Consider the following 25,468-nt stretch of genomic DNA (forward strand, 5'->3'; position numbering starts at 1 on the left):
TCTTTATAAAAGTTAAGAGTCAACCACACCCCCCAAAATGGCTCATTCTAACATGCCTCCACATATCTACGTCACTGTGTGGGAAGATTTGCAAAACCGCCCAAATGTTCACGCAAAGAAAGAAGGCGTAACTTTTATTCTCTCTGTTGCCGCCGCTTGCCATGTTGTAGAGTCACTGTGTTTCATTGTGAAAGCGAAACTACTTTGTTTGGTCCTCTAAAAGAGGACATGACTAGAAATCAGTGGTTAAGATGAATTTCAACACTGTTCCAGAACAGTTCAACCCAAATATTCAGATGTGTGCTGCGCATTTTATGGAGGATGAGGGTTGTTTCCTGAATCAGTAGCCTGCATTGCGTCTGTGGCACAAAGGCTGTTTCTATAAAGTGGGTCAGTTCGAACTTTGCAAGGACAGTCTGGCGCTTCTGACTCACAGCCTGTAAGTACGTTTTTTATATTTAAATCATTTGCCAATGATGATTCAAATGCAAGTTTTAAGCAGAGTAGCACTTGTTTGTTGTTTCTCAGATCACAAATGCAGACATGGTTTTATGGTTACACAGCGCCATATGCAACGCAACACGTAAAAAGACAGTATAAGTCATTATAATCAGTAATTATGTCCTCACAGGATGCAACAAATGTCTCGTTTGAAATGGGTTTTATTGGTTTTGTCTCATCTAGTGATGTCCGGATAGCGAAAGAATCTTTCTATTTAGCCGGATCTTCTTAGTGAACCAGTTGAACCAGTTCACCAAAATCGAACTAAATCGTTTGAAACAGTTCGCGTATGCCAGTATGCACTAATCCACAAATTACTTAAGTTATTCGGTTTATAAACGTGCCTTACACTCTCCCGCGAAATAAACCAATATCCCAAATTATTCAGTTACTCCTAACAGTACATTGCCTGAACTGCTAAAGGAGAACTGATGATGGGATGGGCTCGAGCAGAGCAACTGGACTGAGTCTCGTGCTGCTGGGAGACGGCATAGTATGTTAAGGGGTGTAACATTTCCGTCACACGCTTGAGGCATTCGGCCAACCACAACGCACTGGATAGCTGGACAATCAGAACACACCTGGCGATGAGCTTTGTAAAAATCAATGCGTTTCAGAAAGGTGGGGCATAGAAGAGAAACAATCATTTACATTATATGGAAAATAATGTGTTTTTTTAACCTTAAACCACATAAACACATTGCATTACACTGAATACACAAAATAATGTTATGGAAACAGTCCTCCATAAAATGGATTTCTGCGCAAAAGGACGGCATGAGTTTGTGTTTTCGGTTAAACTGTAAATTTACAAGTGAGAATGAGGTTACTATGTTGCATATAGGCCAGTTTGTTTGTAAATGAATACACTGACAAATAAAGTAAATTGTTAAAACTTAAACTTGAGATTTACGCTGGGGCACAGCAGATTTATACTGGGGCACGTGCTCCAGTAAAAGGGGTCTAGCAAGGCCCCTGACTCAGAATGTCACGTTACCTTAGTAAATACTCACAGAAAACTGAGCTAGCTCACCCTTAGCCTTTTGCCACATGTTTGTGTGTGTATATTTAACAAGAAAAAAGAAAATGGCTCAACAAATACCCTTGGTGGCATGTTTGATTTCCTACAGGGCTTTGCTTCCTCCTTAACAATCTGTAGTAATTTGTAAGAGCAAACATCTGGATTGTCCTATTACAGCTGTGTTTAAAGCAGTCACAGAGCAGTGAGTGGGGAAAAAGAGATTGAACAAGCACATCGGCTGAAATCCCCAAACACATATTAAAGCCAGAGAGCACAACCTCATCCAAATTCACATCTACTCTGTGACCTCAATATACTTCAGTTCTAAAGTGCTACTCAAGTCTTGCACTGGTCTGTCTTACAGACTGAAAGTAACCCAAAGAGTTCCTAAGGTCAAAATCACTATTACTAGTGCTAATAATTAAAGTTAGGGATTTGAAGAAACCTCTAACCCTGAGTGTGTTAGCCCATAGCTCAAATTGTGTGGCATATGAGGCCTATGCAAAAACATGATGTCAGAAGCTGCTCTGTCTCCATCACGTGATTTATGAGCTCATCTTATTCTATCTCCTCCTACACTGGTTTCTTTAAAAAAAAAATATTACAAATGGACACCCCCATCTTTCATCCATCTCTCTCACATTCTCCCCAAGGGGCTTTAATAGCTTGATAAGCGTAGGCTAAGTGGGCAGCAATGCAATAGGGCTTCGTGACCTGCTCACAAACAAATACATACACAAGCACTCAGCCACACACTGCTTTCACCTCCAGAAGCCTTATCTATCCTTCTCTGTGAGCAAGGATCAACTAGACACTGAGAGCACTTCTCAGCAGCTTATTGCACATGGCTAAGAACATACACACAATTGTTTTCTATGTCCTCTAAATGCACAATACAGAAACACATTAAATAAGGAAAGAATTGCTAGAAATTGATTCATGCATAAAATAGTCTTTTCAACCAGTTATTGTCCAATTTATTGTCCATTGTTCATCCCATAGTGAAAAATGAACTACATGAACAACAATCTACAATTTCTGTTTCCATCCAAGTGGATTCCAAATCAACACACATAAAACGTGTTCACTCTTTAAACCCATTTCTCACCTATCAGCTGAAGTCAGAATGGCTACTGACTTTGTCAACATAAGCAAATACAAAGAGAGATAAACAGACCAGAGAGAGAGGAGGAAATTACTACTGAGGCCAAGTGCATTGCGCTGCAAGCCTGTAAATCACCAGATTATAGCTTTTATGAGCACCGCTCATGTGAAAATAATTGCTAATGTGCATAGAGTAACCAATGGAAATCGAGGTAATGGAGCAGTTTATAAATTCTGATTGCTATAGATGGAAGACTTCCAGCCCATCTACTTTGTTATTTACAGCCTATAATAAAAAATACTTAGAACTGCACAATGAGTGCATGGCTGTTACAATCAATAATAAAAAAAAAAACCTGCCGTAGCTTAGTTTCTGTTCCACTATTTTTAGCAAGGCTGCAGGAGAATCTGCCTGTAGGTCCTATATTAAAGGACAGTATGAGTGAACAAAAAAGGTTACACTTTATTTCGATAGTCCACTTTAGACATTCTACTAACTATAAGTAACTTTGTAACTACATGTCAACTACATGCCAACTAATTCTCATTAATTTGCAACTACATGTCTACTAACTCTCAGAGTAGACTGCTAGGTTTAGGGTTAGTGTTAGGGGTAGGTTTAGGGTTAGTATAAGTTGACAATAAGTTGACAAAGAAAGTGTTAGAAAATATTAAGCAGACAGTCTACTAATACTCAACTAACTGATAGTTGACATGTAGTTGCAAAGTTACCTACTGTTAGTAGAATGTCTAAAGTGGACTATCGAAATAAAGTGTTACCCAAAAAAAGCCTTTTATTTTAGTGAGAGAATAAGTGAAGAAAGAAAGAAAGCATGTTTTTACATCACTGTAATAAGGAAATCATTTAAAGAGAAGGAAGACTGAACAGGGGTTAAACTAATAATTGCCTGCAGGTGTGACAAACGGATGTGAATATATGCAGAAACACACAAACACCACAAAATAGTTGTTTTCAATACAACTCTGGTTTCCTACTGCCCTAGTTGGAGTGCATTGGTCTTGCTCAGTAGTTAATGCACAATTTCTCACACTCATCTCAGAGATCATGGTGTTCATAACAAGCTTTTCTCTATCTCAAAGTGTGTCATAGCCCACACAGATAACACGCTGCTTTTCACTCTGAGGTGAAAACACCTCCTCAGTATTTAAATCACCTGTGGTTTAAAAAGAGAGAAGCACAATAGTGTCAGGGTGATGTGGAGGACGTGTTAGTGTGAGACGTTGAGAGAGAGAAACAGAAAAAGGGAAGTGGGATCATTAGAGCTAAGTGGAAGGCTGCTGTGCATGTGTGTATGTGTGTATGTATCTAAAAAGCCTGCATGTGGCTAAAACCAGCTATGGGGACTGATGGTTGTTAAATGTTTAATTTAGCTCATCCGTTGCAGTACACTTATATTTACAGTACTGAATTGGTTTACACACATATACACACATATACATACATAAAAAGCATTGCAGATTCCACAAAAACTTTAAGCAGCACAACTGTTTTCGATATTTAAGATAACAAGTCAAGTTCCTCTAGCACCAAATCAGCATGTTAAAATTATTTGTGAAGAATCATGTGACACTGAAGACTGGGGTAATGTCTGCCGAATTTTCAAAGGAATAAATTACTTATTTCTTATTTAGTCATTTTAAAATATTAAAACAGAAAATAAATATTTTAAACTGTAATTATATCTCACAATATTACTGTTTTTACTGTATTATATACAGGTGCTGGTCATATAATTAGAATATCATCAAAAAGTTGATTTATTTCACTAATTCCATTCAAAAAGTGAAACGTATATTATATTCATTCATTACACACAGACTGATATATTTCAAATGTTTATTTCTTTTAATTTTGATGATTATAACTGACAACTAAGGAAAATCCCAAATTCAATATCTCAGAAAATTTGAATATTACTTAAGACCAATACAAAGAAAGGATTTTTAGAAATCTTGGCCAACTGAAAAGTATGAACATGTACAGCACTCAATACTTAGTTGGGGCTCCTTTTGCCTGAATTGCTGCACCAATGCGGCGTGGCATGGAGTCGATCAGTCTGTGGCACTGCTCAGGTGTTATGAGAGCCCAGGTTGCTCTGATATTGGCCTTCAGCTCTCCTGCATAGTTGGGTCTGGCATATCGCATCTTCCTCTTCACAATACCCCATAGATTTTCCATGGGGTTAAGGTCAGGCAAGTTTTCTGGCCAATTAAGAACAGGGATACCAAGGTCCATAAACCAGGTACTGGTAGCTTTGGCACTGTGTGCAGTTGTCAAGTCCTGTTGGAAAATGAAATCTGCATCTCCATAAAGTTGGTCAGCAGCAGGAAGCATGAAGTGCTCTAAAACTTCCTGGTATACGGCTGTGTTGACCTTGGACCTCAGAAAACACAGTGGACCATCACCAGCAGATGACATGGCACCCCAAACCATCACTGACTGTGGAAACTTTACACTGGACCTCAAGCAACGTGGATTATGTACCTCTCCTCTCTTCCTCCAGACTATGGGATCCTGATTTCCAAAGGAAATGCAAAATTTACTTTCATCAGAGAACATAACTTTGGACCATTCAGCAGCAGTCCAGTCCTTTTTGAAGGGAGATGTTTCTGATGCTGTCTGTTGTTCAAGAGTGGCTTGACACAAGGAATGCAACAGCTGAAACCCATGTCTTGCATACGTCTGTGCGTAGTGGTTCTTGAAGCACTGACTCAAGCTGCAGTCCACTCTTTGTGAAGCTCCCCCACATTTTTGAATGGGTTTTGTTTCACAATCCTCTCCAGGGTGTGGTTATCCCTATTGTTTGTACACTTTTTTCTACCAGATCTTTTCCTTCCCTTCGCCTCTCCATTAATGTGCTTGGACACAGAGCTCTGTGAACAGCCAGCCTCTTTTGCAATGACCTTTTGTGTCTTGCCCTCCTTGTGCAAGGTGTCAATGGTCATCTTTTGGACAACAGTCAAGTCAGCAGTCTTCTCCATGATTGTGTAGCCTACAGAACTAGACTGAGAAACCATTTAAAGGCCTTTGCAGGTGTTTTGAGTTAATTAGCTGATTAGAGTGTGGCAACAGGTGTCTTCAATATTGAACCTTTTCACAATATTAACATTTTTTGAGATACTGAATTTGGGATTTTCCTTAGTTGTCAGTTATAATCATCAAAATTAAAAGAAATAAACATTTGATATATATCAGTCTGTGTGTAATCAATGAATATAATATACAAGAATATCATCAACCTTTTGATGATATTCTAATTATATGACCAGCACCTGTATAATGGCATTATATATTTTTGCATGAACTTTGCATGCATTGTGTCTGTGTCTCTCTCTTACTCATGCAGCATATCACAATATAAATCTGAACTATTTTCTACCACACAGGAAAACAAATTCTAAAAACTGGTCAAAGTGTGCAAAAATAGGGCACGCCCACATAATGTCACAGAAAAAAGGAAGAAGAAAAAACCCCACCATCACCTCATTCTGCAGTTCCAAGATAACATTTCTGTTTGAATCAGTATTTTCCTTTGAGGGAGGATGAGGTATATCAGTAGTTCACAGACCTTTAACTATACTAAATAGTGAGGAATTGTGGGTTGATTTCATACATGTACGAAGTCATCCTCACATCTTCAACTCCCTATTGACTAACACTCCACACACACACTCCAATCCACTTCTCTTTTACTCACTAGACAAGTAGCGTGTCTGCTAATGTGTGGTTGTGACCTATCCTCCTCCCCTTTCCTTTTTTCTTTTCTTTGCGTTGTTCTCCGTCTTTTGTTTTTTCGCTCAGTACATCGCGTGTGAACTTTACCCATGCTGCTGTGGGTTTAACTGCCCCTGAGGTGAAATGCGTGAGACAGCGTGTTCACCAAACCTCAGACGATGATAAGATGTGTGAAAGCGTGAGAGACAGTGTTTTTATGAGGTGTATACATGCATGTGTCTCATGGACTAGTGTGAGTAGAACGAACTCACAAACAAACAGACGAAGCAAGAGGTGCCATGTAGGGCACAGAATGTGCATTTTTAGCTTCCACACTCTTCCGACATCCCTTGATACACTGACATGCATCAAAAGCAATGACAGCGGTGGCAATATGTGCAAAATCCAATTTGTCACCTACACCTTCACAGAGAGAGGTGCACAGCTCCTGGAATCATAAACCTCTGCTTATCACCCACACTGTAATACTGAAAGAGAGAAAACTCGTTTATTTTAACTCTCAACAGAAAAATTAAAGACCAAAGAATGCAATCTTAGATTGTAATAGAAATACAATCTTAAACTGATAATGCACAATGAGAGAAAATACACTGTGTAGATGCCCTCAGTTGCCATGACAACACAGAGCAGCTGATCATTTTGTATGGACAAGTCAAAGGCAACAAAGACAGCGGGAAAGACATGAAAGGGAAAAGAGAACTCATAATTTCAACAACACATGCAGACTGCAGCTTATAAGAAAGAACATCAATAATTCAAGCAGCTGGTGTGATAGAGTGAAAAGAAAACTAACTGCATAATCACATCACAACCGTCACAGTTTATATATCAAGCTGCAAACATGTTTATGATTGTTGCACCCATAAATGAGCCACTGAGTGAGTTATGTGTGTGTTGAGTTCGGCATAAAAGGACTTATGGGTTAGGTGAGTTATGGGAGATTCGAGTTATGAGTTAAGTGTGGTAAAGTGTAAGTTTGAACGTTGCAAAAATGCACAACAGAGAAAAAAAAGCTTGCAGAGGAGACAGCGTGTGGTTTCTGGTCTGTGAGGTTTCACAAGAGCAAACGTTTCTCTTGCTCACTCAGCACTTATAGATCATTGCACCAAACCACAGCTGAACCTGTGAGATAACCTTCACACAAACACACTTGCACACAACTCTGGAGAAGAAAAACAACCTTAAAAATAAACTTGTGGCTGTACCATGGTATATGACAAGATGATAATTTGTGAGAAAGTGAAGCAAGATGAGACGAGCAAGTGAGAGCTCATGTTTTTGTTACTTTGACCAAGATAGGTGTGCGAGACAAGAGTGTGTACATGTGTGTGCATTTGTGGTAAAAGTAAGACGCTTTCACAAGGGGAACTGGTTTTGATAGCCTCATTATTTCTGCCGACATGATTCTCACAACCACATCTTCTTTCTTATAGCTCAATAATGGCGCTGACATACAAAATAAACAGCACAACAGAACAGCGTTGTGATGATGCAGAATGTTATTTTGAATTAAAAAATAAAAATAAAAAAAGAAGAATGTGATCCTATTTCAGATGCTAATCTATCGGAAGATAGTAGAATTGGTTGATGGGTCTAGAGTGTCACTTGGTTTGGCACAATGTCAAAATGAGTTAGGTGATGCTAAAAATAAGAGCAAAAGTTACAGTTCATAAATTATACACTCAGATGACCTTTATAACATACAATATATTACAATTAATACTGTCATTTGAAGACATTTTTATAGAGCTGTTCAGTCAGGATGTCAATTTGTAGGCCAACCTGGAAGGCTAATTCACCATGGGTTCTCTTGGGAATTTCCTTTGGGATTTTAGAAAGCCGGTTTTGGATTTTTTTTAGTAAAATAAGGTCTGTGGTTAACATTACTTTCACCTTTTGTTCTACAACATAAATTACGCACAGTCAAACCTCAAAGATGAAGCCATTGTGTGCATTTTTTTAAATCAAACTGCTATATAAGGACAAGTTGTCAGATCATCAAGCACACACACTCGTAGACTTGTAGTTGTAGTCTTATAAAGCAACTTATGTCATACTTTTCCTTATCAATCATAAAACTTTGCCCTTATGACAACAACCTAGCAATTAACGGTTATATTAAAATAACTTAACATATAAAGCTAAAGAGACAGATGAGGTTAAGTGACTTCGAGTCGACTAGAACATTTGTGAATAAGAACTTCTTAATGTACTTTCTAATGTTCTTCTAATAAAAAATGCTTCTGCTGTACTAATATTTAAAAAAATAAAAATAAATAAAAAATAAAAATTATGAGCTGACTGTTCACACTCAAAACCAACTGCCATGTCAACTCATGTTAACACCTGTCAATTAAAAGCATAATTTACTTATTGTGTACATACTTTTATATTACAATTATATTACATCATACACTTGATGAGGTGACAAGTGACCACAGTGTAAATTCAATTCTGGTTGGGTAATTGAGATAAAAAAGTCACTAAAATTCTTAGTAGAAAAAGTGCAGCAAACAAATCTTGCATTTGGCTTTTAGTTAATTGCTCAGGGTGAAACGTGCTTGCAAATTCCCCCCTCATTAATGACCAATGCTAAAACCACATTGTTCATAATGATAATCATATAATAATTACATGACCTAATCAACTCATGCACACATATTCCTAACATTTTAATATAATGTCATGTCTCTAAGCCTCAAAAAAGATGCTTATTTCATGTTCGCTCTTGTCTGCCTTTGGGTTTTACAAATAAGCACTGACTTGCGGAGCTGATGTAAAAGCATGAAAGAGAATGTTACAATTCAGACAAGAAGAGAGAAAGAGTAAGATTGAAACAAGCTGGCAACTGCGCCATGATGAAATTTGTTGTAGACTAGCAGCAAAGGGGGCCAATTTCCATTGCAGAGTGAGTGTAGGATGAATCAGGGATTGTAGCCCATAGTGGCTGTCTCCCCCTTGGGTTGACATCCACACCTGCAGGGGCCTCAGCTGTGAGCTCCATCCTGCTGCTGTAGCCTAATCTCTTTAATCCAGAATTATCCCAGCAGCCATCCACTCACTCCATCCACACTTAATCCCCCCTAATTCCACCAACTCCACACTCACTCACTGAGCCAGCTGCAGACACACCGCTATCCTTATCACTAGCAGAGAATATGTATGTGTGTCAACAGCTTCTCTGTTACCTTGTATTATCAAAAAGTACATGTATGCTTCTCATAAACAGTGTTGTGATTCTGACTGGAGGAGTGATTGTATTTCAGATAAATTCAGCACCTTTCTAACTAATTATCTGATATGCATTAGCATCAGTAGTGAGGATTTTATGTGACTCTCTCTGCTGGTTACAACAATATGCCAGTAGGTGGCAACAAGTGACTTGTCTTATGAGGTAATCATTGAATTGATTAATTTAAAAAGTGATTAATTCAGAAACAAAACAAGTGACTGTCATTATGTGCGAGTCATTGAATTATTCACTCAAACGATTTGTTCAAAAACACTGATTCTTTCAATTATGCCACTACTGTGCTGTGCTCAAACCTATTTCTTTCTCTTGTTCTGGTTTTTGTCTGCTTCCATCCTGCAGCACCATTCATCACCTTATCCTTTTCTCTTATGTCTTGTCACTGTCTAAGTTCTCTACAGGAGGCCAGCAAGAGAAGAAAAAAGAGAAGGTGAGAGACAGATCAGTGACCATTTGTGTCATATATTATCAGGGTGTAACAAGATCTTCACCTTTCTTATTCTCACTGCATCTGTCTCATTCTGCCGGGAATGACAGCTCATTATGTTTTTTCTTCTTGAATCAGCTGAGTGGAGTGTGACAAATCTGCACTTACTTTGTGCACAGAACTCACTGTAAAACTAGAAATCAAATGTTTTTTAACCTTTACCATAGAAGAACAAATGTTGCATACAGTACATTATTAGGATATTGCTTAGGACATCCCAAGTTGTTTGCTCTATTGTGAATGTAAAAAATAAAAAAAAAATAAAAAAATGAAATATTGGTGACACCCCAAAAAAATATCCCTTAATGTTATTTTTCATTAGGACAAGCCACAACTTGTTTAGTCCATTGTTGTTTTGACATTGAAATTCTATACTCTGTACCCCTGCTGTTTATTTGTCCTTATCATTATCACATCTTGGTGTATGAGAAAACCACTCTTGGTAATTAGGTGATTAATTACTAAAGTGACCCAGTGTATACTGGAGTACCACAGATGCATAATGAGACAAGTGCTGTTTATTCATACTAGCGATAACAGGCGTTAGTGTCCTCTAATGGTCTGTTTTATAATGAAGCTGCTATCAACCGAAAACATGCTGCTGCGTTTATTCAAATACTTTCAAATAGACAGTGTTTTCAATGGAAAGTGAAGAGGTTGAATGTGTATAGAAAATATTAGATCTGTTATACAGAATCTAAATATATTTTTAAATTGTTCATTTTGGCCCTCAATGTTTACGTTTGTAAAAATAAAGCTGACAGCTGACAGAATCTATGCCTGTTTCATGCTATGTTGTTCATGTTCCATAGCTTGTGCATTTATGTCATTTTTTATTTATTTATTTATTTATTTATTTATTTTTTGCATTCATGATTTTACAACTTCACATAAAGTTCTGTAATGATCATATACAAGATGTTGGCACAACAAGAATCAATAACACCAGATGCTGAGGGGGTTGATATCACTCTCTCTTTTTCCTCTCCTAGTTAAATGAAATGTCAATCTGTGCTTTGATTATGAAGTATGTCTAACCTAAAGGAGGAGAGAGATAATGAAAGAAGGTGGGATTGAAAGAAAAATTTCCATTGTTCATGGCAAACTTTATTTCAATTGTAGAAAGAAAGAAAGAAAGAAAGAAAGAAAAGGTACATTCTGGGGTTAATAAGGTACAAAGATGTGCATTTTAGCTTTTGTACCAAAAGATACCGCCAAACTGACAGCTTTAGACTTTTTTTTTCTTTGTAGCTTTTTACTGTCAGCAGGTCCACCTGTCAGACAGGTTCTCTTCACTCCTGCACTTCTGCCCACTTTCCATGTGAGTGTATTAGAATGAAGAACTCAGTTCATGTGTTTCTCAGCCACCACAGCAACACAATCTATTAAATGACCTGAGGACTGACTTCAGGTTTGGTAATGTGGTGTTGAGACGCACGGTGTCGAAGCTCCGCATTATTTCATGTAATCTCTTCAGAATACACCCTATTTTATCAGCATTTCGTACTCATTTAATCCCTTTTGTATGTTTGAAAAATTCCGCCTTCGGAATATTACACTTAAAATGAGCAAGTCTACGAGGACGGGAGGTAAACAACAGTCTCAAGTTCAATATGCACAGGCCTCTCAAGAAAGCAGCAAAATGGCGGAAAACGAGTCCGTATCTGCACAGCTGACAATCAAATCTCTGGTCAAAGAGCTCGAAAGATTCAGAAAAGACATGACCGGGGAGTTCGTTGCACTTCTAAATAGTTCTCTGGAACCAATTCGATCTTCAATTGAATCGATCGGCACGACCCTGACAACACAGGCAGTAACCATAAGCGAGATGGAATCGGGTCTCTCAGACCATAGCGACCGAATAGCTCAGCTCGAGCATGATGTAAGCGCTGTTCAATCAAAGCTGACGACAATGGAAAAGGAAAACATAGCGCTTAAAGCTAGCGTAGAAGATCTGATTTCTCGCTCGAAGCGCCATAACATACGTGTGGTGGGCCTTCCTGAGGGCCTTGAGGGAAAAAACGCAAGAGAGTTCATGACCAACTTGCTTTCTGAACTCCTCGGTGACTCCCTTACAGAACCACCTGAGCTGGATCGTGCCCACCGTAGCCTGCGGCCCAGACCTCGCGCAGAGGAATCTCCACGTCCGCTGATTATCAGATTTCACCGATACATCGTGAAGGAAACTGTGATGAGTTGGGCTAAATCCCACAAAGACATATCTTACAAGGGCCACAAAATCAAGATTTACGAGGACTTCAGCATCGAGGTGGCGAAGAAACACGCGGCTTTCAACAAGGTCAAGAGCCTACTTTATCAGAAAGGAGTGCGTTTCGGAATGCTGTACCCTGCTCGCCTTCGAGTGAGTCGTAACGGCGTGGAACGGATCTTTGATTCCCCTGAGGCAGCGGAGACGTTTTACCATCAAAACTTTCCTAATTAGGTCGTGGACTAATACCCGTGTCCGAATTGGGATGGTAAATTCAACAGGTACAAGCTGCTGTAAATAATTTAAGGACATCATTGAGCTCTCACTGTACTTACGATTTGCCTTGAAGGAAAATTAGTCTGCCACACTATGAGTGCATTTGTCTGTTTTATTTAGATGTTATTCACGCATCCCCAAACTATATATTTTATGGACTGCACAAGTTATTTGGTTGATGATTTTTGATGTCATACCTCCTGATCCATGTTGGTAATGCCGTCTTATGGCAGATCGCTTATATAACTTGCCAACTTTGACCTTTTTTTTTTTTTTTTTTTGTATGTTTTTTGATCATCTACTTTTTTTTATTATTATTATTATTTATTTTTTTATTTTTTTATTTTTTTTGTTTTATAGTTTCTCGGCAGATATCTATGCCTTGATAGCTGATTTGGGTGTATATCTAACTTTTAGGAGTTGACAGTTCTAGGTGGTTAATCGGTTGTGTGAATTGTTGTTCTGGCTACTCGTCATGTTCAAAAAGACGAGCATCAGAGTTGTAAGTATAAGATTCCTTTTTTTCTCTTTTTTTTTCTTTTTTTTTTCTCCCCCTTTTCACACCTTTAATTTATTCGTCTCAAACTTTTTTTCTTTTCTTTTTCTCTTAGATCCTCACGATAACAAATTATGAGTCCTAAAGTGAACACAGAAGGGCTGGCTGGTCATAATGTTAAATTTGTTACTTGGAATGTTAGGGGTCTAGGTGGTCAAATTAAAAGGTCAAGGGTGTTCTCACACTTAAAGAGCTTGTCTACGGATATTGTTTTCTTACAGGAGACTCACCTCAGGGTTAGTGATCATGTAAGACTACGTAGACCATGGATTGGTCAAGTTTTTCATTCAAACTTTAATAGTAAATCTAGAGGCACCGCAATTGTAATACACAAACGTATAAAGTTTGTCCCACAAAACGTAATATCTGATCCTGATGGGCGCTACGTGATAGTATCCGGAATTTTATACCAAACACCTGTTATATTAGTTAGCGTTTATGCCCCTAACTTTGATAACCCTGCTTTTATGACCTCGCTCTTTTCCCATCTTCCAAATTTGGATACCCATCGTCTTATTTTAGGCGGGGATCTTAATTGCACAATTAACCCAAGTTTAGACCGCTCACAGCCCAAGTCATCAGCTCCTGTGTCAATGTCTAGGTCCTTCTCATTTCTAGCAGATCAGACAGGATGCGTAGACCCTTGGCGCTTTCTTAATCCAACTGCAAAAGAGTTTTCTTTTTTTTCAAATGTTCATCATGTTTATTCACGTATTGATTATTTTTTTATTGACAAGGCTCTTTTATCTCAAGTTAAATCTACAGAATATACAGCGATAATTATCTCAGACCATGCCCCACACATTTTAGACCTCTCTTTCTCACAAAACTTGTGTAGACATGCTGGAGGCTGGAAGCTCAATACTGGGTTGTTAGCTGATAAAGAATTTTGCGATTATATTTCTAAGAACATTGATTTTTTTTTGGAAACCAACAAATCAGATTTGGTTTCGCCATCACTTCTATGGGAAACATTTAAAGCTTTTATACGTGGGAGGATAATTTCCTTTAATGCATATTGGACTAAAGCTAGGGAAATTAAAACAACAGAAACTCGTTGATAAAATTTTAGAGATAGATAGGCTAAATGCCAGGTCACCAAACCCTGTTTTAGAGAAACAACGGCTAAAACTACAAACTGAATTTGACTTATTGACAACCAACAAGGCAGAGTTTCTGCTAAAACGCACAAGAGCAACCTACTATGAGCATGGAGATAGAGCTGGCCGTCTGTTAGCATCTCAGCTCAGACATCAAACTGCTTCTCAGTTAATCACACAGGTGTATGACTCCTCAAATAACCTTATTAATGATCCGATTAAAATAAACTCAGAGTTTTCTTCTTTCTATTCTAATCTTTACAAATCAGAAGCCAACGTAGACATTGTTGTTATTCAGTCTTTCCTTTCCCAATTAGAGATACCTAAGATAAGTCCTGATATAGCCAACAGCCTCGATGAGCCTATTAGCCTGGAAGAGATAGCCTCCTGTATCCTAACCATGAAAAATAACAAAGCTCCTGGCCCTGACGGCTTCCCTGCTGAATTTTTTAAAAAGTTGTTTTCCACTCAGTTTCCCCCTTATTATTAGATCTGTACAATCACTCCCTAGATCAAGGCTTCCTATCATCATCCTTAAACCAAGCTTTGATTTCCTTAATATTAAAGAAAGACAAAGATGCTAAATTTTGTGGCAGTTACAGACCTATTAGCCTAATTAATAATGACATTAAATTACTAGCTAAAGTATTGGCCAAACGTTTGGAAGCTCATCTCCAGTCAATTATATCAGATGATATAATGGTTTTATACTTGGTCGTCAGTTGTCTTCTAATATACGTAGACTCCTAAATGTTGTCTTTACTCCATCTAAGTCATCAAAGCCAGAAATGGTTATCTCGCTAGATGCGGAGAAGGCTTTTGACCGGGGGTGGAGTGGGATTATTTATTCATGGTTTTACAAAACATTTGGGTTTGGACCTAAAATAATATCATGGATTCGTCTATTATATTCCACTCCATCAGCTTGTGTGAAAACTAATTTTGAAACATCCCCTTATTTCTCTCTTTCTCGCGGCACCCGTCAGGGCTGCCCACTTTCGCCTCTCCTCTTTGCCTTAGCTATAGAGCCTCTCTCTATAGCATTAAAATCGTCTTCAGTGTTTACAGGTATTTATAGAGGAGGAAGGGAGCATCATGTATCACTGTATGCAGACGACCTCCTGTTATATGTCTCAGACCCTCTTAACTGCATAGATAATATAATGCACCTGTTGAATGAGTTCGGATTAATTTCAGGTTATAAGTTGAATTATGCTAAAAGTGAGTGTTTTCCCGTAGGTGATTTGGCGAAACAAATTCCTCCAGCTATGCTCCCTTTTCACATGTCCTCTACAGGTTTCCGTTATCTAGGGGTTCATATTTCAAACTCATTCAAGTCATTGCGTAAAGAAAATTTTACTAAATTAGTGGACCGTATTAAAGTAGATCTTCAGCGTTGGAACAATCTTCCACTTTCTTTAGTAGGCAGGATTGAATCAATTAAAATGAATATTCTACCAAGAATACTTTTTTTATTTCAGACTATTCCTGTTTTTCTTCCTAAATCTTTTTTTAAATCATTCGACTCCATTATATCCTCATATATCTGGGCTGGTAAGCCTCTGCGTGTACACAAGTCAACTCTTCAAAGAACTAAACAGGATGGGGGTCTCGCTCTTCCAAATTTTCTTTTCTATTATTGGGCAGCTAATATTCAGAAAATATATGCATGGTGTAATTCTCCGAATATCGATTGGTGTATAATAGAAGCTAACTCCTGCTTATCATCCTCATTATCGGCATTAGTTTTTGACCCCAATTTGAAACGCCCTTCTAAATACACCTCCAACCCAATTGTGCTCTCATCACTCAAAATTTGGAAACAATTTTGTCGTCATTTTTTTAAATTAAACGCATTGTCCACCTTAATGCCTATTTGCGGTAACCATCTTTTTGTTCCTTCTACTTTAGATTCAACTTTTGCACAGCTCAGAGAGAAGGGCCTTGTTCTATTTCATGATTTGTTTCTTGATGATCATGTATTTGCGTCATTCAACGATTTGATGAGTAGATTCAAAATATCTAGATCCAATTTGTTCTGCTACTTTCAATTGCGTGACTTTGCTAAAGCACACTTTAATACCTTCCCTCACCAGCCAATGAAAACTTTAATTGAAGATATAATGTCTCTCCCGAAATCGCATAGTCATATCTCCTCAATTTATGGCTTGTTACGATTTTCGCAATTCCCTCCTCTCTTTGCACTCAAGGGAACCTGGGAGAGAGAGCTGGGACTGGAGCTTGACGAGGAGCTGTGGAATAAGGCTCTAGCTAAAATTAACTCTGTCTGCATTTGTGCTAGCTTGAATCTTATTCAGTTTAAAATTGTTCACAGAATTCACTTCACCAAAGCTAAACTGAAGAAACTTTCTTTAATAGAAGATGATAGGTGCAATAGATGTTCGCTCTCCCCAGCAGATCACACTCATACATTTTATACCTGTCCTAAATTGTATTCATTCTGGTCCTCTTTTTTTGATACACTGTCAAAGGCTCTCAATGTCTCTGTGAAACCCTGCCCAATAATTGCAATTTTTGGAATAACACCTGTTGATGGCTTGTACAACAAACGTCATGCTGATATTATTGCTTTTGCCTCATTGGTGGCCAGAAGACGAATACTGTTGCACTGGAAATCCTCATGCCCCCCTTCTAATTTTTCTTGGCTGAAAGACTTAATGTCCTTTCTACACCTGGAAAAAATTAAACACTCCATCAGGGACTCTGTTAACTCATTTTATAAAGTGTGGAATCCTATTATCTCCTTTGTTGAGACAACACCTTCACTGGAGATTTGAATTATTATTATTATTATTTTTTATTTTTTTTTTTAATTTATTTTTTATTTTTTGTGTGTGTGTATGGGATGTTTTGGGTTGGGTAGTGTTAAGAGTGTTCTGTATATTTGTATAATTTTTCTTTATTCATTTCTATTGATGTTAAAAAAGCAGGTTGTGTGTTTTTCACATGTCATGCACATTGTTATTTAAAAATCTGCTTAATAAAAAAATATATATAAAAAAAAAAAAAAAAATGACCTGAGGACTATCAACATTTAGTGTGATTCACACTCTACAATTCTCAGATCACTTTTTCAGTGGCAACAGATCAACACTGATAGAGCTCTTTAACGCTTCTGAGAGAAGAGTGATTAAGATCTGGCCTGGTTTAATGCAGTGGAGTGGCACTCTCATCAAGCTGTTTTTGTTGATTGTGTAGGCACACGTTCACTGGCTGCATGCTGATACAGGAAATTAGAGGCAGAAGTTCTTGTGAGAGGTGAACAAACACATGTTCCTGCCATTCAAATGTGTTAAGCCAATGTAACTTACCGTAAACTAATATTCGGTGCAAATGTCAGTGTGTAGGTTGAGAAAGGAGGGCAGAATCATGTGAACACTCAGTTACCTTGAACCTGTCACTGTGATGCCACATCTAAATATATGCATTCATAATGTAACAGGAATTTCATGTATAAATATCACAGGGTGCCAAGTCATTTATTGCCTCCCCAGGGGCTCATCATATAGTGACGTGACATTCAGCCAAGTATGGTGACCCATACTCAGAATTCGTGCTCTGCATTTAACCCATCCGAAGTGCACACACACAGAGCAGTGAACACACACACCATGAACACACACCCGGAGCAGTGGGCAGCCATTTTATGCCGCAGCGCCCGGGGAGCAGTTCGGGATCTTCGATTGGGAGTCCGACTCTCTAACCATTAGGCCACGACTTCCCACAGCATATTGTGGAAATTATATAGAAATTATATATTCATAACACTGGATAATGCAGGCGCTTCATGCATTTTCTGGTGCTATTTATCTGAATCCATCCAATCTGTTTACTTTACCTTCAGTAACATTGGGGGGAAATGAGCAGTCTATTTCCTTGTGTATGTGTATGACTAAACTACACAAATCGTTAGACAGTTGTCTTTAGGACAACATAATATTTATCTATCCATTCATCCATCCATCCATGTTTCAATCCATCCATCCCTTCTGAAAATGGCCTTGTTGAAATGCTATATTTTTTGGGTGATGCACATCTACACTGAAAAGTTTGAAACACAGTGAGGTGTGACGGTTCTCCCACAATGCTTTGTCGAGTAAAAGTCAGACTTCCAACAGCCATTTATCTTTATAACTTTGATACGGCTCAAATACCTCCTTTTCAGTATGCCTCACAATATGTTCCCCAACAGGTTTTAAAGCATTTTTCTTTATTTGACAATATAAGCTTGACATCAGAATGTATTAGACATCTCAAAGGTAGCAAGCCTGGATACCAGACAAGAATAAAAGTTTTCTTTGCTCAGGTCTTTGCGCTTGTCTCTGATCAACCCATAGTTTACAGAAATTAGATAATAGGAGAGATTCATTCAGCAAATTCGACTACTGTGACCAGTCCGCATGATGGAATAAAGGAAACAGAGATGCAAGATGTTGATTTGAATGACAGGCATATTAAAGTGTTTTGTCTGACTCTAAGAGGTCACTCCAAACACTGATCTGAGGTCAGCCTTACAGTCTGTCTTGTTATCTCAGATTAGCTCTTCATCTGATCCTGTATTAAAGCACTCAGACACTCATCCTCCCTAGAGCAAGAAATATTAGTGTGGATGGGTTACTCAACTCCTCAGCCAGATTGATCTATAATTACAGAAGTGTGCAAATGCCAGACCGAACTGATCTCCCCTCTGTCCGCACTGTAATTAAGATTAAAAATTATACCAATCACTTCAGCTTAAAGCCTGTGATCAGAGCGCCAGGGGCATGTGCTCAGCAGTGTTATCTTTACTTCTAATCCAGAGACTCTTTACTGAGCTTTACCAAATAATGCAGGCATCCGTTTTCTATTTGTCTTGCAGATTGGACCATTGATGTGCTACTTTCATTTTCAGAAGCCAGATGTTAATGATTAAAGGGGGGGGGGGGGACACGTAACATTAAATTAGGCAAACACTCCAACCAAACTGTAGTAAACAAGAGAGGACTCATTGAGTTTTATGAGTGGTTATAATGTTTATGCAATTTAGCAATGCTGTGCTCCGTGTCACGTTAGTGTAAGAGTTATTCATTAAAGGCGACAGCCTGTTTTATGTTTCACAAAGCATCAGCACTCCTAAAAAGGTCATTTTGCAATGTTTTAAGGTGCTTCACAAATGAATAACTTTTATGGGACTCTGCTGAGAGGGCCAGGATATGAATGTGTTGTGCACACAGCACATTAGTTGAGATACAACTTGAGTTTGATTAAGGGGGTGATTTTGTTGCTCCCTAATGAGAGGTAATAAGAATTACAACAACCTTTCCAAACATTAGCTCAAAGGGCAATAAGCTCATTTGGCAACTCTACCGAACACATCAGTCAAATGAATATTAAAAGAGTCTTGCTTAAATGTAATTCTGTCTTATAAATGCAACAAGAAGGGACCTGAGCTAGGGGAAATATTTATTTTGCTTTGGTCACAGTGATATAAAGTTATATTTTACACGCTAAAGTGGAATAAATATGCCTGCATTATTTTTAAGCAAATATTCCTGGTTTATAACTCAAAATATGTTTAATACATTGCCCTAGCTTAGCTTAGGCAATATATTGCTCCCAAAGGCAGTATGCTATAGGGCCATATGGAGCATTTGGTACCATGCCAAAAGGGTTTTCATATGTCAAGAGCACTGTAATCTTGCTATCTGTCTATTGCTGAAGAAATAGTATTGAATAACAACTTGACATTTCTCCAAACTGAGCTAGAACACATATGACCTCTGATCCCATGAGGTGTGTGAAACTGGAAGAGTTACAGTGATGTGGGACAGGTGGAGATCTGTCCCTCCAGACACAACCAACAGCCTAACATTCAGCTTTCTGAAGAAATAAATGTAGAAGCAGCTAACAGACTATAAAAAATAAAAGCATTATGTACTGTTTTAACGGAACGCAGGTAGATTCTAATGCTGCTGTGAATTACTCTAACAAGGCATTTACACTAAAGGTAAAAAAGCACTTCTTATATAAAATATGTTGTTTTTTAAGCTGTTTTAACTGTAGCTTGTGGCACTTGCGCTCTCCATCCACATGAATGAGCTGTAAAACTCTTGACTGCAGGCCACTCTCTTAATTGGTCCACCTATTATGTTTTTGAACAAGCCCTTGAAGATTTGTTGAAGTTAATATTTTATAGCCAACATTCTGCAAACTCCAAACAACTCTTGAATAAATGAGTTGAGACAAGAAACCAAAGACTTGCCAACAGCAGCTACTGGCTCTAAAGCATTAAAGAGAGCTACATCAGCAAGATACTGCCAATTTAAAAATGGAGGAGTCACAGAGAGAAAGAGAGAGAGAGCGAGAGAGAGAGATAGTGTGTGGGCGTGTGTGTGTGTGTGTGTGTGTGTGTGTAGGCAGAAGAGAGAAAGAAAAGTGTCGAGTAAAAGCTTTTTTAATTTTTTTTCCACTTAGTTCTTTCCGTTTCTTAGAATGTTAGTGAGCAGATAAATGTGGTCAATGAGACTGTAGTGCTCACTGTTCCATTTAAAACAAATCCTTTCATGTGCTTTGCAGCTGAACTGACATTTTTATCTATTGTGACTTACAGCATACTTACGTATATGAACAGCTCCCCTAGAGCAAGCTAGAACTAAAAGTGTCTTGAACCCTTACAGGGTTCACACCTGGACCTTTCAGTCACCAACTCAGATCTTTACAACATGGCTACACTGCTCATCCACAGACTCAAAGCCCTAATAATCAAGCAAAAATGGCATTAGGTTTAGTCAAATGGATCATAACAACACCAACACGCTCCGCCATCAACTTGATGCATCAGGAATCTTGATTCGTCAGACTAGGCCACTTTCTTCCAATCATCCATGAGTCAATCTCGATGATCTCGGTTGCCAGGCATGCCCAATGCTCTCAGCTATAGGGTGGTCATGATGTAATGGCTCATCAGTGTACATTATGCATACAAATGCATTACACCAGCTCAAAATATAATATTTAAATATCTTTATCTAATTGTGCTGATCTTTCCATCAAGGGAAAGCTCACACTACAGCAATCATCCGAGCTGTCACTCTAAAGGTCCTATGTATTTCCCTCTGAGACAATCCAAGTGCTCACGCTTCACCTTGATTAGTCCACATTGCTGTAATTCAACTTAATATATTTTAATGGCTGATGGCATTTGCTTGGAGAGCAGCATCAACAAGTGTGTAATTATCTCCCTAATTAAGCTGCCAAAACACACACACTGCCAGAGCACCTCTGAAACAGTGAGTGCTCTGTTCATTAGCATCTCTATAAGCTTATTAATCATCTAACAGGCAATTAGCAAGCCGTAACCATTCATGCCTGCTATGTAAATATATTCCTGGGTTAATTTTTCCCTCTGATAATATAGAAAACATTATGAAAATTAGCTCTGTGACCATATAAATGATCTGTTGTTAAAGGCAAAACAATGTTACTGCAAAGATAAGCACAAATAAATTTGTTATAAGAAAAAAAAAAGGATCAACAGTAAGGGGAACGATTAACCTGACAGACGTTGGCTCACCTCTGAGGCCCTTTATGGCCTTCGCCAGGCTTCTGTTGGACAGATCTCTCAGCTTTGTCATTGCAGGAGGCTACAGATTATAACAGACAGTCCTAGAGTCACTTACTACTGCAACCCAGCCTGCACCTCTGAAACTAAAAATGAAGAAATGAACACTAACCCTAAACAACAAGGCATAATGAATCACAACACAGCGGAACAAAGCTAACGCTCCATTAGCAAGTTAAAGTGCTGCCCGCATCATAGTCCTCGTGGAGGACGGGAAATGGAGTGTAAATGGGATTTTCCACTAGATTCAAACCAAATTTCAGAGAGACCCACAAATGAAACATACATCATAAATTTCATGCAAGCTCAGCCAGAAGCCCCGGTCCCTTCGGCCTGTGTTGTTAATGTGATGTAGTCACTGAGAGGATATTGTGTGTCAAGTGTTTAAGCGGTCTGTGGTTCAGGGCTCTGAGACAAACCAAGCTGGTGTAGTTGTGGGGAGATGATGTTCTGTGAAGACTAGTAAATTGCTTGTATTTTTATGCCATCATGGTGTTATCATATTTGTAGAAGTGTAATGTTCAGCAGGGCAGTTTATCATCTAGATGACAGCGAAAGGGACAAAACACATGAACTCCTTGGTTTTTAATGAAAAAAACATTTAACACACTGTGGACCGCTGACAGACACAGAGTGGACTATTTATCAGACGTTCACAAAACGTTTTGAAAAAGGGACGACAGACATGCACACGAACGCCCTTTGATTTGGATGAGAATGTGGAGTCTCTTGCCAGATGGTTTAGCCATTTCTCTCTTCCCAAATGTCTGAAAACTCTTTCCCACTTGATGCTGGCAAGAGAGCGCCCACCATGTGCGTCCTAATCAACAGCAATACAAGAGGCTTGTGTATCTAAATATGCGTGACTGCACCAAGGTTTATGTGGCCCAGATGTGCCCTCTTCCCCGAATTGAGGTGATGTATGGAGACTTAGCTTTAGAGAGACACTATGAGGAGCTGATCTGAAAAGCAACCCACATCTAAAATGTCGAACAGGGTGTGTTTCCAAAGTCTTCAGTGTGGGGAGTTTAACAACACAGGCTTGCCAAGGACGAACATTACCACAGGCAACCCAAGACCAAACACACATATCTTCATTTCTTCACCATCTGATTTGAATCTTCTGCCGAAGAGAAATCTATAGACATGGAGCATTCGATTACGCCCTTTCCTCCTCTGGGCTGCTGTTAAGAACAGTCGATGACTGAGGCTCTTTCAATTACAGCTAGTTTCTCTCCTCGCTAATTACTGCCACTTGTGTTGATTTCTTCTCAAAAGGGCCATAATTTCTCTCCTCCTCAACCTCTCACTGCCACCCAATCAATTAACATGAGTAATACTGGTGCTATTAGAGGCCTGCACGCTGCCTCAGGAGGAACTTTTGCCATCAGCAGGACGAATGATTGCTTAATATAGCAGACAGACTCAGAGGAAAGCTTACCACAGTACAATCCGCTAAAATCAATACAGCAGTCAGCCTATATTGTTTCAAATGAGGAGAGCCAAGCTACGATAAAAGCGCTCAATAGGAGCTTCCGGGCCTCTGAGACGCTGAGCAGGCATTAAGCTCTGGTGACAACAGGGAGACATTACTCTCTTTGGGTGGACACTCAGCACCCTGTCTAATAGCTCAATCTCTGGTGCCAAACACATGCATGCAGCAAAAGGAAATGGATCTTTGTGAGGCTCTGGGGACGTCTTCTGTGGTGAGGACAAACATGCTAAACTGTTGTGTCAGTATATTGTGTTTTATCTTAAGAATGTTAGACAGTGGATTGTTGGAACAGGTGTTTTTAATTGGCCTTATGGCAGTTTATCAACACCATCAATGGGCGTATTGTTCTTTTATCATGTATGAAACAAGTATAGATTACAAGATAGTTTAAAGGTGGCTTTAATTTCCTCTATTTGTTGTCATTTTATTGCATTGCTCGCTGAAAGACTTGATTCTGATTAATCACTAGCAGCATTCTGAACTCAAATATAACTGTTAAACTGTATGTTTGAACGTTTTCCCTGGCAACCAATCTCTGGTAGTTCAGGTAGTCTCATTAATATTCATGAGTATGCGTATGTAACATTTACACATACATTTCCATATGTCTGGATACTCATTTATTGACAGTAATTAAAATTTTATTTACAGATGCACTGCTTCAGAAATGTAAAAATCTTCTGACTCTTTTACATTATATCTATTTAACAAATATTTACAACTATATTCAGGAGGAAAGTGTCTATATGCTGGGTTGATCTCACACAATGGACAGAGTGACTGAGGGCTCACCTTCACCCAAACACCTGCATGAAAACATGCCACCACATCCTACAGACAGAAACAGGAAAACACTGAACATGGTCTACAATGCTAGCAGTAGGTTTGACAGCTCTACATTGCTCGAGGGGTATGAAAAAAATTGTAAAAAAAAAAAAAAAAAATTAAATAAAAATTTTACATTTATATATATATATATATATATATATATATATATATATATATACAGCCCGGGCGCATGGTCTAAAAGGGTTGTCCCTATTCTCTTTATGAGAAATGGGTGTTTTTTGGGGGGCGTAATGTACAATAAACCAATCAGAGTCTCATCTCCTATCCCCTTTAAAAGCCAGTTGCGCTCGCGCCATGGTGGGTTCGCTATTTACATGGCGGAATGTAATTTTTCATTTTTAAAAATGTTTGTGTGCTGCTGTGCGTCCCTGTGTAAAACTAGCAAAAACACTTGTGCCGCGCCTTGCCGCCGGGTGTATGATAGAGCCCCAAACCTAACCATCAGCTAACCAACAACATAAAGAAAAAACTAAAATAAACTACATAATTTACAATTAAATAATTGTAAAGAGATAATTGTACAGTGAAAATAACTGTAACAGTAAATAACTTACATACTATTATACAGACATTGTAAACATATATAGATATTTTTAAATTAAGCTCATTCATTAGATACAATAAAATCAACCTACTAATGTCTTGAATGCTACATTCTATTAACCTAAGGATTTGTAAACATTTCCAAATCTGTTCATATGTAATATGCACCATGCACTTTTTGACCATTTTTATGCCTATGTGAACATATAAAATGTGTGCTAGAACCACACTTTACTTACAGATATGTATGTTTACTAATGGGAGCATACATAGGCCTAATTTACATAAGCACTTCACATCAGGGTGTCAGGCCGTCATGTGTCATTTTTCAGACATGACACAGAACTACTGTATGTGCTTGTTTACCTTCAAAACTGTTGTGATTAGGCTGAGCACATGAAACCACTGGATCCAGACCCTGTGACCTCTCTTCAGCTCTCATATCAAGTTGCTCTTATCTACAGACCAGCACAGAGAGGATGAAAGGAGAGAGGGATCATTTAAATCAACAGCAGCTGATCACTGAGCAAATTCACATTTTTCTCATATTCTGTGGTATTTAGAGCTTACAGAAAACAAACTCTCCACATAGTACATCCAGCATGAACACATTAAAAACAGCATGTATAGGTTAAAGATCAGAGTACAGGTCAGAGTAAAAATGTTGCCATATTTATGATTTATTTATATGTATATGGC

This window comes from Cyprinus carpio, chromosome A7 (genome assembly GCF_018340385.1).
Source record: "Cyprinus carpio isolate SPL01 chromosome A7, ASM1834038v1, whole genome shotgun sequence".
NCBI lineage: Eukaryota > Metazoa > Chordata > Actinopteri > Cypriniformes > Cyprinidae > Cyprinus > Cyprinus carpio.